The sequence below is a fragment of the Chinchilla lanigera genome, unplaced genomic scaffold (assembly GCF_000276665.1).
Source record: "Chinchilla lanigera isolate Chin_1 unplaced genomic scaffold, ChiLan1.0 scaffold00057, whole genome shotgun sequence".
In the NCBI taxonomy this organism is placed as follows: Eukaryota; Metazoa; Chordata; class Mammalia; order Rodentia; family Chinchillidae; genus Chinchilla; species Chinchilla lanigera.
In genome coordinates this window covers 14381330-14393042 of record NW_004955458.1, presented here as the reverse complement: position 1 = coordinate 14393042, position 11713 = coordinate 14381330, and the positions used below count along the sequence as shown (strand labels likewise).

At 39.7% G+C, this 11713-nt stretch overlaps 1 long non-coding RNA gene across 1 annotated transcript; it reads left to right on the top strand.

The window, feature by feature from the left end:
• Positions 1 to 234: 234 nt before the first annotated feature.
• On the top strand, positions 235 to 10828 carry LOC106149949. The gene is made up of 3 exons (XR_001236440.1): positions 235 to 603; positions 2975 to 3219; positions 6998 to 10828. It is a non-coding gene; the product is annotated as an uncharacterized LOC106149949 (long non-coding RNA).
• Positions 10829 to 11713: the final 885 nt, after the last annotated feature.

Sequence of the window (11713 nt, the reverse complement as noted above, 5' to 3'; positions counted from 1 at the left end):
GTCAGAACCTCAGAGGGTGGTGACTTCCATTTTTTGAACTGTTAAAATTAATTAATGCCAAAATGTGACCAGGAAAATGTTGATAGTTTTTTAGATGTTAATACTTAACAAATTAGCGTTTCAGTGTACACACATACACACACACACACACACACACACACACACACACACACACGCTGCAGTGACTATGTAAACCTGTCTGGGGAGAGTAAAGTCTGCCCCGGGCTCATGCACCAGTGGTGCCCCAGAAGTGTCTCCTGCTGGCCTCCTCCACAGCCTCCTCTCCCCCTCCACTTCCAGGCCAAGCTCTGTTCTCCAGGACCAGAATTCCTTCATCTCCACTCCAGGAAAGGCCACATGTCTCTGGAGAGATTGACAGAAGAACCGAGGGTCCCTCTCTGCTCTTCCCTGCTTGTTGTATCCTGAGTGTTGGGAGACTCGGTTACATCAGACAAGTAAAGAAGTGCATTTGACTTCATCTTTTTAAAGGAATGAAATGCAGCACAGAAGCCCACAGTGTGCTCCTTCTTCTGTAGCCTGGCCAAGTGAAAGTTTTGCGATGTGTGAGGAAAACACATTCACATCCCTTGGAGAGTTTTGCAGGTGATGGTGAAGAAAGTACTTCCGGTTGTTTGGTGTCTGCATTTGCTCTTGATTGGTAAATATGATCAGACCTGCGCTTAGCGCTATAGAAAGCTTTAGAACTATTGGTTTCAATAATGCCGTGGTCTGACTGTGTTCCCCAAAAGTCTTAGGAGGAAACTCAGTCACCTACGTGATAGTATTAATAGGTGAGACTGTGAAGAGTGATCGTACCCCTTATCAGGGTTAGGGCCCTTATAAAGGGGCTCTGGAGTGTGGGTTTACCTTCTTATCCTCCATCACGTAAGGCACAACTTTCCTGCACACAGAGGACTGACAACAAGCACCCCCCGGGAAGAGAGAGCAGCCCTCGCCGACACGCACCCTGCCAGAACCTTGACCCTGGATTTTCCAGCTTCTGGAAAACTGTGAGAGATAAACTTTTACAGTTATCAGTCACCACATCTGTGGTGTTTTCATCTAGCAACACAAATGGGCAACACAAATGGGAATAAGAGTAGCTAGGCTTCCTATTTACTGCTAAGTTGTACCTTCATACCAGTGCGTGCGTTGCATCCACATTTTCACTACTTGGCATGTTACTGCTTTTAATATCCTCATTATCCTCTCAACAATATGTTCTACACAGCATTTCACTTCTGGGTGTCAGCTACTTGTCCTTCTCTTTTCCCTTGATCGGTGAGCCTTACCCAAGGACGAACTTCTTGCTTTATTGTCTTATTAATTGAAGTGGTAAGTCAGCTCGTTTGTGGTGGGGCTTTCCCACTTTCTAATAAATTCATTTTAGTTTTTACGAATTACTGCTTTAGCCATATCCCACAAATTTTGGTATCAAATATTTTATCATTGGGTGCAAAATATTTCCTAAGTTTTATTGTAATGTATTCCTTGACTTAGGCTATTATATTTTTAACTCCAAAGCATATGAAGATTTTGTTGGCCTCTTTATTATTGATTCTTCAGCCTAATTATACCAAATTTGTGTGATAATGTCAAGTGTTGAATTAATTTTATCAATCATCTATGTGTTCTTAAAAGAATGTGTTTGACCTTTGCTGAGCATAGTATTTAAATATGTCCAAGATTAAGTTTGCTAATGGTGTCTTCAAATTTTCTACATTTCACAAATTTTCATCTGCTTATTACCTATATTATAGGAAAAGTTGTATTAAAAATTTCCCACTGTGATTGGGATTTTGTCTTTTTCTGGACACATATATTCCTTTTGAAATCTTCTTAAGTGTATACAAATAGCAAATTCTCCTATCTTTCTTGTGAACTGATTTTTAATTATTTTAAAGTAACTTTGTTTTCTGTATTACTCTGTCTTATGTATGGCTACAATAGCTTTAATTAATGCTTTCCTGGTAGATTTTTTCCTTCCATATTTTTAAGCTACCTCTATTTAAACATTACGTTATTTTAAATCTATTTGGATAATGGTTTCCTTTTGACTAGAACAATACTTCTGTTACGTTTCGTGCAATTACTAATAGTTTTCAAGTTACACATTTTTTTTCTTTTCCTCCCTTTTCTTGGTATCTGTGAACTGATTACTGTATCAGTCAGCTTTCCCCTTGCCGGACAAAATACCCAACACTCATAAAACATCCTTTGGTCACGAAGGAAAGGTGTAATTTGTCCTGCTTTCAGTCCACGATCAGCTGCTTCCAAGGTAGAGACATCAAGCTGGAAGGGCCTGGTGGAGCAAACAGCTCAGCTCACGGCAGCCAGGACACAGTGGGGGTGGGGTGGGGGGGAAGAGCCCGAGTGCAGGAGTGAGGAACCAGACACAGACCCGAAGACCGCACTGCCACAGCCCACTCAGGGACTCGAGTGTGCCACGAACCCGGGGGCGGATCCTTGAGCTAATCAACTTGAAACTTCACCCGAACCACCACCATTACTTTTCTTGATGCTATTTTTTTCCAACTAGGAGTTTGACAGTTATATGCTTTTTGTCTTTAATAGTTGTAGAAATGACAACACCCTTCTGTGCCTTGCCAAGGCCTAATGTCAAATTTCATGTCCATTCACCCTCCTTGCTCTGCATGCTGGAGTTCTTCTTTGAGCTTAATTCATTCCCTCCCACTTATATGCAGTGTAGTTTTCCCTCTCTCCATCTCCGTCTCTGTCTCCATAATTTACAATTTTCACATTTTGTTAAATGCTCCACTTTCATGCAGATTTACAAACATATTTACCATTTTCTTTGCTCTTTATTCATTCCTGCATCTCTGACCTTTCATCTGGAATAATTTTTCTAAAATTTACCTTTAAAATATACTTTAGTGCAGATTGATTTTTGGCAAAATCTCTCAGTGTTTGAGTGTCTGGAAATATCTATTTCCTTTTGCCTCCTTTCTTGTAGAATATTTTCAAGGAATAAAATTGGAAGCTGTGGCCTTAGGTCAATTAGTAACCAAGACACATCCCGAGAAGTGTGCTGCAGTGTGATTCTGTCATCGAGGAAACATCAGCCCACACTCACATGGTGGAGGAGGATCGTGGCTCCTCCTGGAGATACGCTGTCACGAGGCCTCTGTCGAGTCCATGGCCCACTGGTGACCGGATGTTTGGAAGCACGCGGCTGTGTCTTGTTCGCAGCCACTGCAGGTATTCTGCCTCCTTCTACCTTCTGTGCTCCCGAGAGAAGCCAGGAGCGTGTCCAGCTGCCGTTCCTCTGAAGAAAATCTCAGCCTGCTGTTCAGTTTTCCTTTACTATAATCCTCTGTGAGGATGTTGCTTTCTCTTTTTTGAAGTCATACTTTAGATTTGTTAAGCTTCGTATTGTGAGCTGATATCGTTCATCAGTTCCGGGCAATTCTAACACATTACCTCTAAATTGCCACTGCCACATTTCCAACTTCTCTCTTCCAGGTTAAAAATATGTTAAAACATCTCCCATATTGTAGGTATTTTGCTTTCTTTTCTACATTTTTCATCTTTTTGTGGCTCCATGCTTCTTTCTGGCTTTATTATTCTAACCCATCTTCCTCTCTTTGGCTATTTAATTTGCTTCTAAAATTGTCCACTAAATTTTAAGTTTTATTGCCATCATTTCTAGCTCTAGGATTCTATCTTTGTTTTATGGAAGGTTATGTTTTCTGCTCCTTCAAATTTTATGCTGATCTTTTTTATCCCCTTGAATATCCCAAACACTGCGTATGACCCTTGTCTGCTGATTCTGATGTCAAGGTCTGTGATGGTTCTGATGTCTGGTATTTTTGGTTGCCTCTTGCTTGTGGTTTCTTTACCTCGTGTGCATTGGTAAAATTATTTGTATAAACAGTTTGAGGCATAAAATAAAGTTACCTCCTGCCAGAGAGGGTATTTCTGTGCTCCAGCCAGGCAATAACCAGTGTTAATTGTATAACACAACCTTACCCCAATTTTAAAGTTTGAGGTTCCCTTCAGTGTTTAGTGAGGGAAAGCAGGGACTCGGTCACAACTTGCCCTGGGGTTACATCTCCATAAACCTATCAGAAATTGAAAGTACATTGTTGTAATTTGCAGATGCAGTTAATATAACTACCCTGTAAACATCCTAATTTAGCAACAGAATACACTGTAGAGCAGAGGTCCCCAAACTCTCAGCCACAGACTTTGGTCTGTTAGGAACCAGCCACATAGGAGGAGGTGAGTGTTGAGTGAGTACTCAAAAATCCATCTGTATGTGTAGCCACTGGCCGTCGTGCAATTTCCTCCCTTAGTCCCACCTCCTGTCACACCAGGGGCAGGTTACACTCTCATAGAATGTGAGTCCGACTGGGAACTGCACATGTGACAAATCCAGGCTGTGTGCTCCTTATGAGAATACACCTGATCTGTGCTGGAGCTGAGGTGGATAATGGCAAATATAGATTATTCTTATTTATAAAATTTTTATTTATAAAGGCTTTGCTTAAATCCTTTTCTTCTTTTTTTCTTTTCCCTTCTTCCTTTTCCCCTCCCCATTCCCTAGGTTCCTGTCTCATTTGAACCATTTCTTCTTATTTCACAATATCTATTATATAGTTTGGTCCTTATTTGCATTATCAGTTTCTCACACCAGAGAGACAATGTGATATTTACACGTGTGTCTGATTCATTTCACTTAAGAGTATGGTTTCGAGGTGCATACATTAATCTTATTAAAAAGGTTTTGCACCCCAAAAGAAATCACCAACAGAGTGAAGAGACAACTCACAGAGAGGAGAAAAAATTTTTGTCAGTTTTTCCTCAGACAAAGGACTACTATCTAGACCATGTAAAGAGCTAAAGAACGTCAGAGCCCTCAAATTTAAAAACCCAGTCCAAAAATGGGCATCTGAGATGAATAGACACTTCTCAGATGAAGAAGTACAAACAACAAATAAATATATGAAAAAATATTCAACATCATTAGTCTGTCAAGAGATGCAAATTAAAACAATGCTGAGATTTCATCGCACTCCAGAAAGAACGGCCATCATCAAGAAATCAACAAACAACAAATGCTGGGGAGGCTGTGGGGAAAAAGGACCCTTCTCCACGGCTGGTGGGAGTGCAGACTGGTGCAACCACTGTGGAAATCAGTGTGGAGATTCCTCAGTAACCTAGGACAGGAGGTTCAGTTTGACTCAGTTATCTTCCTTCTTGGTATCTTTGTGAAAGAATTAAGAGCAGCATGCAATAGAGATAGCTGCACCTATGTTTATGGCAGCACAGTTTGTAGTAGCTGAATGTGGGAAACAGCCCAAGTACCCATCACCAATGAATGAATAAAGAAGTAGGGTTTTTATACAAAGGATTACTACTCAGCCGTAAAGAAAGATACACTAGCAGAGAGGCTTGACTGGGCAGAGAGTATAATGGATCAACTGTTTACAGACTCATCAAAACGATGAGTGAGTGAGTGGCATGTGACAGTTAAGGTACATATAGTGGCAAGCTTTAAGTCAGAATCTTGCATTTATTTTGGTTTTTGTATGGCCTGCCCATTGTTTTATTTATCTTATCCTGTATTTTGGTGAGTTGTATAATTATTTCTTTAATCAAAAATTATTTCTTATATATTACAATGTAATAACAGAAATAAAATGCACAATAAAGGTAATTTACTTGAATCATCTCAAAACCACCCCTACCCCCTGATCTGTGGAACACTATCTTCATGAAACCAGTTCCTGGTGTCAAAAAGTTTGGGGACCACTGCCATAGAGGATCAGCCGTTTACTCTTGGCAGTCAAAGAACATATTTCTTACATATCACTCAGCTAGCTGTCAAGAGAGGGGTATATTTTTAAGAGGCATTAAGGGGTTTATAAGGCAGAATTTAAAGTACACAAAGAGTGTGGGTCCTCAAGAGAGTATGCATTATAGTCTGTAGCTGGGAATATTTATGCTTTTGGTAATGAAAATTTGTAGAATTTGTGACTATATGAAAAGTTTGGACTTGGCTGATAGGAGGAAGGTAGTGACCCCCAGCAGGAATAAATATAATGGCCCATTGCGAAGGAGAAACGATGGCGTAATCTATTCTACTTCCTAAGGTCAAGTTTCTGCATCTTACCTAACTTAACTTATGGACTAAAAATAGCTTTAAGGGGATTTGTATGTGATGGGCCTGGAAAATAAAGAACCAAAAATAAGCTTAAGGAGCACAGATACAGCTAACTTTGGGTAAATTTGATTGTGTCCTGAAGCTTGTGTCTTCTTAAAAGTACAATTTTTAAGTAACGGCTTTCCTTATTCCATTTTTACGTATTTTTATTTCTTTAGTCCTACCTCATCCCCGCCCCCAGCCTTTGACACATTATTCTGAAGGGTGCACAGGGGCCAAACATCCATCTCTGAGGGCTGCTTCAGGCTGAGGTGGGGCTGAGCCGCCCTAGCCAGGGACCAAAAGTCTAAAGAGACAAAGGAAGATGTTTTGTGTTTGAGGAACCATCTTCCTTAGATAGTCTGAAAAAAGAACAAAATCCCTAGCACATCCTTGAACTCTAAGTTTCATTTTATAACCATGTTAAACAAGCAGGAGCCCAAAATCAGAAGCAGAACATTGGTTCCAAAAAGTGGTAGAAACAGGACAAAATTAGGCAGCATTTGTCATAACCCTTTTATCTTTAATATTAACCTTTTAGCCTTAATATTAAACAAATTTCATATTTATTTCATGCCGTTTACCCAAGAACAGCAGGTGGGGTTTCAGAGCATACAGACTCCTCTCTACTTGTCAGTAAGACAGTCAATTATAATTAATTATAACAATGGCCATTGTTAATTTTAATTATATTTTAATTTTTAATTTTATTTTATATTATAACAATGGCCAAAGTTACACCAAGTGAGTATACCTACATTTGTATGACCATTGAGCCATTAAAATCCTTACTGTACCACTCAGAACCTGTTATCTGTTCTCTATTTGTAGACTTGAAGACCTGGATCAGGTGTACAAAATAGAAAATGTGATCACTGGATCCAGAAGATGAACACATGAGGTCTGAAGTAGAATACAGAAAGACGATTTATATCACAAAATTAACAAAGCTTAGTAGCTACAATATTTATACAGTGGTACCTCAGTTTGTGAACTGATTTTGGGGAAGATGGTTGTGTTTGTGCTTGTGCTTGTGTGGGGAAGGTGGCCATGGTTGTGTTTGTCAACTGATGTGGAGTTTGTGAATCAAAGCAAAGTTTTACTGGAAACTTTTTCGTTTTGCAAACTGAATTGTTTGCAAACAAAAGCATTTGTGAACTGAGGTATTAATGTATCAATATTTTTATTCTGTAAATATACCTATACATGAAATCAAATCTCTCCCTTATACTTGAAAGTACATCAAAATAGCATATTCATTATGTATCACAAATGTACTAATTTTAAAAACGAAAAAATAAACAACATAATGACAATATACTAAGAGTGGCTTAACCACTTAGTAGTTTACCAGACCGACTCTCCCAAGTGTTGCTTGGGCAGGCATCATTTCAACCAGTTGATTCTTGTTTGCATGAGATACACTTGTATGTATACTTGTTTTATATTATTGCTATCATTGACCATCATATAATTTTATTTAGAATGGTGTATTTGCCTTTGACATTTGTTTCTAGTGCAATCTGTTCACAATGTGTGTTTATTTTCATTAATTCATGTTTACTTTATTTGTGAAAAATAATATATAATTTTGTGCTACAATCTATAAACACTCTTACCTGGAGTACATTAGGTATAATTTTTATACTTCTCCAGAACTCACTGATGTGCTTTGACAGAAGAACATGGCCATGTTTGGGACACTGGGACTGAATAGGGAGGAAGCGCCAAAAGATCGGCAGAGAAGAAACAAGGAAAGGGAGAAATGTTGGCATAGCAGAGGGGAAAAGTCTGTGTTCTATAAGGAAAAGACAAAGAGATGTCTCCTTGTTGTTGACTATTCATAATACAGAATGACAGAACTTGAAAGAAGAAATGAAACTAAACAATTCCAATAGTGGTCAATGACTTGAATATTCTCTGGGTGGTGTTGACAGAGATGACTACCTCTAACAAGCTGGCCTGTCATCAAAAAGCAGGGATAAAAATTATTATAAAATAGTTACGCACCTTCTGGGCCAGACAATATGGAACTTGTTTGTTACTTATCCAAAGCAAGGGGATTCAAAAAGTCATTTACATTTTAGATTAGGTCTAGTAGACCAAATAATTGAAAAACATGGGCTAGCAAAATGCCAACAAGGAGGTCAACCATCAGCGTCTTCACAATTGTGTTAGTGGGTAAACATTTCACTGAAATTGTATCCCCCACAACAGTGTAAAAGGTGTTGTTCAAAGAAAGACAGTAATGCAAAAAAAATTCGGAAAGAGACCAGATAGTGCAGACCAGATGGTAATGTGCATTGAATCTTTTAGGATAGAGCATATGGGAAAATTATTAAATTTGATAAAATTGCCATTTTTATATTTCCTGTCATAATATCTTATAAAAATTAACAAATGCATGCAATTTTTTGTCAACCTGTACTTTAAAAATTGGACTGGTAAGTGGTTAAGGATACATTTTCGGAAGAGCTGGTGGGAATGGGAATGACCATGTCTCCTGGCTGTGGACGATAATGCCATCATCATAGCTGGAGATGGCCAGTAGGGGCTAGTGCAGTATCTGGAGTCCCTTTTTATATCTAGCCTAACTTCTTTTGTCTTTATATTACTATTAAATGGGGCTGGGGACATAGCTCAAGGGCACATTAATTACTCCATTTTAAATTTTGGTCATACTTTCCTGCTGGGTGTTTAAGGTTAAGTCAAAGTAAGACCTGTGTTGGGCTGGGATATAGCTCAGGGGCACAGTGCCTGTTTGGCAAGAACAAAGTCCTGAGTTTGAATCTTAGTACCAAAAAAAAAAAAAAAAAAAAAATACAATCAATTGGCCACACATGATGGACCACATCTGTAATCTCAGCATCTAGGAGGCTGAGGCAGGGAACCTTGACTCATCCCACCATGGGACGGGCTGAAGGTTTGCCGACTTCCATTACAGAAAAAAATTTCAAGACATGTCATTCATAGGAATAACGAGGTTTATTAGACAGAATTTGAATACACACTGAAAGACAATAGTGCCAGGCCATAGGAGAGAGGTGTGTCATAGTTTAGAGCTTGAATGTGTACATGCTTTTGGCAGTGGAAATCTGTTCATTTTGTGTCAAGTAGGGTGTATTTTGATTTCTCTACTTCCACATTAACAAAACTGTAAGTATTAAAATTCCTGTCTCAGATAATTTCCCCCTAATTTTTAAGAAATGCTCATCCTTGTGAATAAAGAAGTAGCAAGCAGTATATTTTTTTCAACTTCTGTCTTCTGTAGCAAGAGCGCCAGATTATGGTTGCTTTATGTTTGTGTTGCCCCTTTGAAGAGGAGATTATAAATGCCATTGTAATTGCTGGATCTCCACCCTTGATTCTCCCATTTCTGTCAATATTTGGTAGGGAATGACTATACAGCCAGATGTTTTCTAGGAGCTGAGTATACGAGTGAATAGGGCAAACATGCTCGCTGTCTTCATTGGTGTTTATTAATTCAGATAAAATAACATTCCTTCCAGAATACATTTCCAAGTTAATTCACAAAAAACTAGCTTACAAGCTGACATGGTGACCATTCTACCCAGTTATAGTTCCTAAGGCTAAACAGCGGGAACAAGTGCTTTCTGACTTGCAGAGAAAATGAATTTATTGGAATGGCATCAGCTAGTTCATCTCATCTTTGTGAAATCTGGCAGGGACAAGGAGTTCATGCTGCAGGTAAGACGGCATTTCACATTACAGAGAGGACCTGCTGCCCTGCTGCTGTGCCCTATCTCTCGCAGCTTGCAGTGCTCCTATCAAAGACAGCTCTGGAAGCCTCCAAAGCATTGCCGCCCCAGTGCCTCACAGAAAACACGAGCTGTCATCACTGCCACTGCGTTCCACCGGGATGCATTCTTCTACCCTGTCCCTTTGTGACCCTAACTCCTGACTCAGTGTGTGTGACCATTTCTGATTGGCTGAGCCTAGGTTACACAGTGACACGGGAGGCGTGGAGATGAAGGGTCTGGCATTTTCTGTAGTTTTGTTCTGCATCCCAATTAAACTCATGGACAGGAATTTCAGAAACATGATGAGGTTGTGAAGTCGACAGCCATGGACCATGGTTCTCACCACTTACACCTCCACTTACCACAAGTGACCCCACCCTGCAGTGCGCTTGGTCCTCTGGGTGCGTCCTTTTACATAACCTCTATAATAAAACCGTACTTCCCTGACAGATGAGGAAAATGAGGCTTAGAGACAGGAAATGTCTTTTCCATGGCCCAGTACAGAATATGTTCCAGGATGAAGTTTGAACCACATCACAGGCCACAAGGCCCAGAAGTGAGCAACATACAGTACCACACTGCTCCCTCCCCTTCTGCCGACCCTCCTTCATTCAGTTCAGGCTTAAGATCTTTTCTTGCCAACCGCTGAGCCATCGGGGTCATCATTAAAATGAAACTTTCATTAGATGTGGTATTTGAAATGATCATTATGATTCAAGAAACCTTCTTTCAAACAATTCATCAACACAGTTCACCAAGGTGTTAGCTGCTGATTAACAAAGATTGATTGCTGTACCTTACTGGGAACATAAATACTGTGTGTATTACTCATTAACTATTTTTAAGATGCATCTGTTTGGCTTGCTTAATGCCTATTAAAAAAGAGCTTCCAGAAATGGCACTGTAATCCATGATGTCTTTCCTTCACTCTTAGCAAGAATGGAAAAAAAATATGGCCCAAAATAAAACACATGTATGCAAAAGCAAAGATGCAATATATTAAGGTATACTCCCGGGTCTTTTTCTTGTTAATCCCTTTTTGAGATAGTCATACATAAACACTTACTGAGCATAAGAATCAAGAAAATGACTGCCATCTAGGTTGAGCCTATGAATAAAACCCATCAAATCCTGAAGTTTCTAATAGTAAAGTTGTCTTTGTCAGGCTGGGATCTTGCACAAGTAAAATGGAAAAATAAATCCAGCTGTACTTGTTCAGCTGGCGTCTCTAAACCTTTCCAAACTCTTCCCACAAACAAGCTCCGAAGGCTTCTAAACCACAAGATCAGGTATAGGCGCAGCACAACCCCACTTTTTCTACCAAATTCTTAGTCTCTTTTCTTTCATTACTGAGATAAAATACCTGACTCTCAAAGTTAAAGGTGAAAGGTTTACTTAGCTCACAGTTCGTAGAGGTTTCAGTCCACAGTGGGCTGGCTCCAAGGCAGGGTGGTGGGGCAGACAGACATCACAGAGGAGAAACAGTTCATGGGGTGCAGAAGGTAGCAAAGCAACAAGGGACAACTACAGCTCTTTCTACTTTTTTTTTTTTTTTTGTCTTTTTGAGACAGGGTCTCATTATGCAGTTCAGGCTGGCCTTGAACTCACTTTGTACCTCAGGCTGTCTCGAACTCGCAAGGATCCACCTGCCTCAGCCTCCTGAGTGCTGGGATTACGGGTGTGTGCCACCACACCTGGCCACACTTCTTTTTTTTTTTTTTTTTTTTTTTTTTTACCTTTTTGAGACAGGATTTCACTATGGTAGCTCAGGCTGGCCTTGAACTCA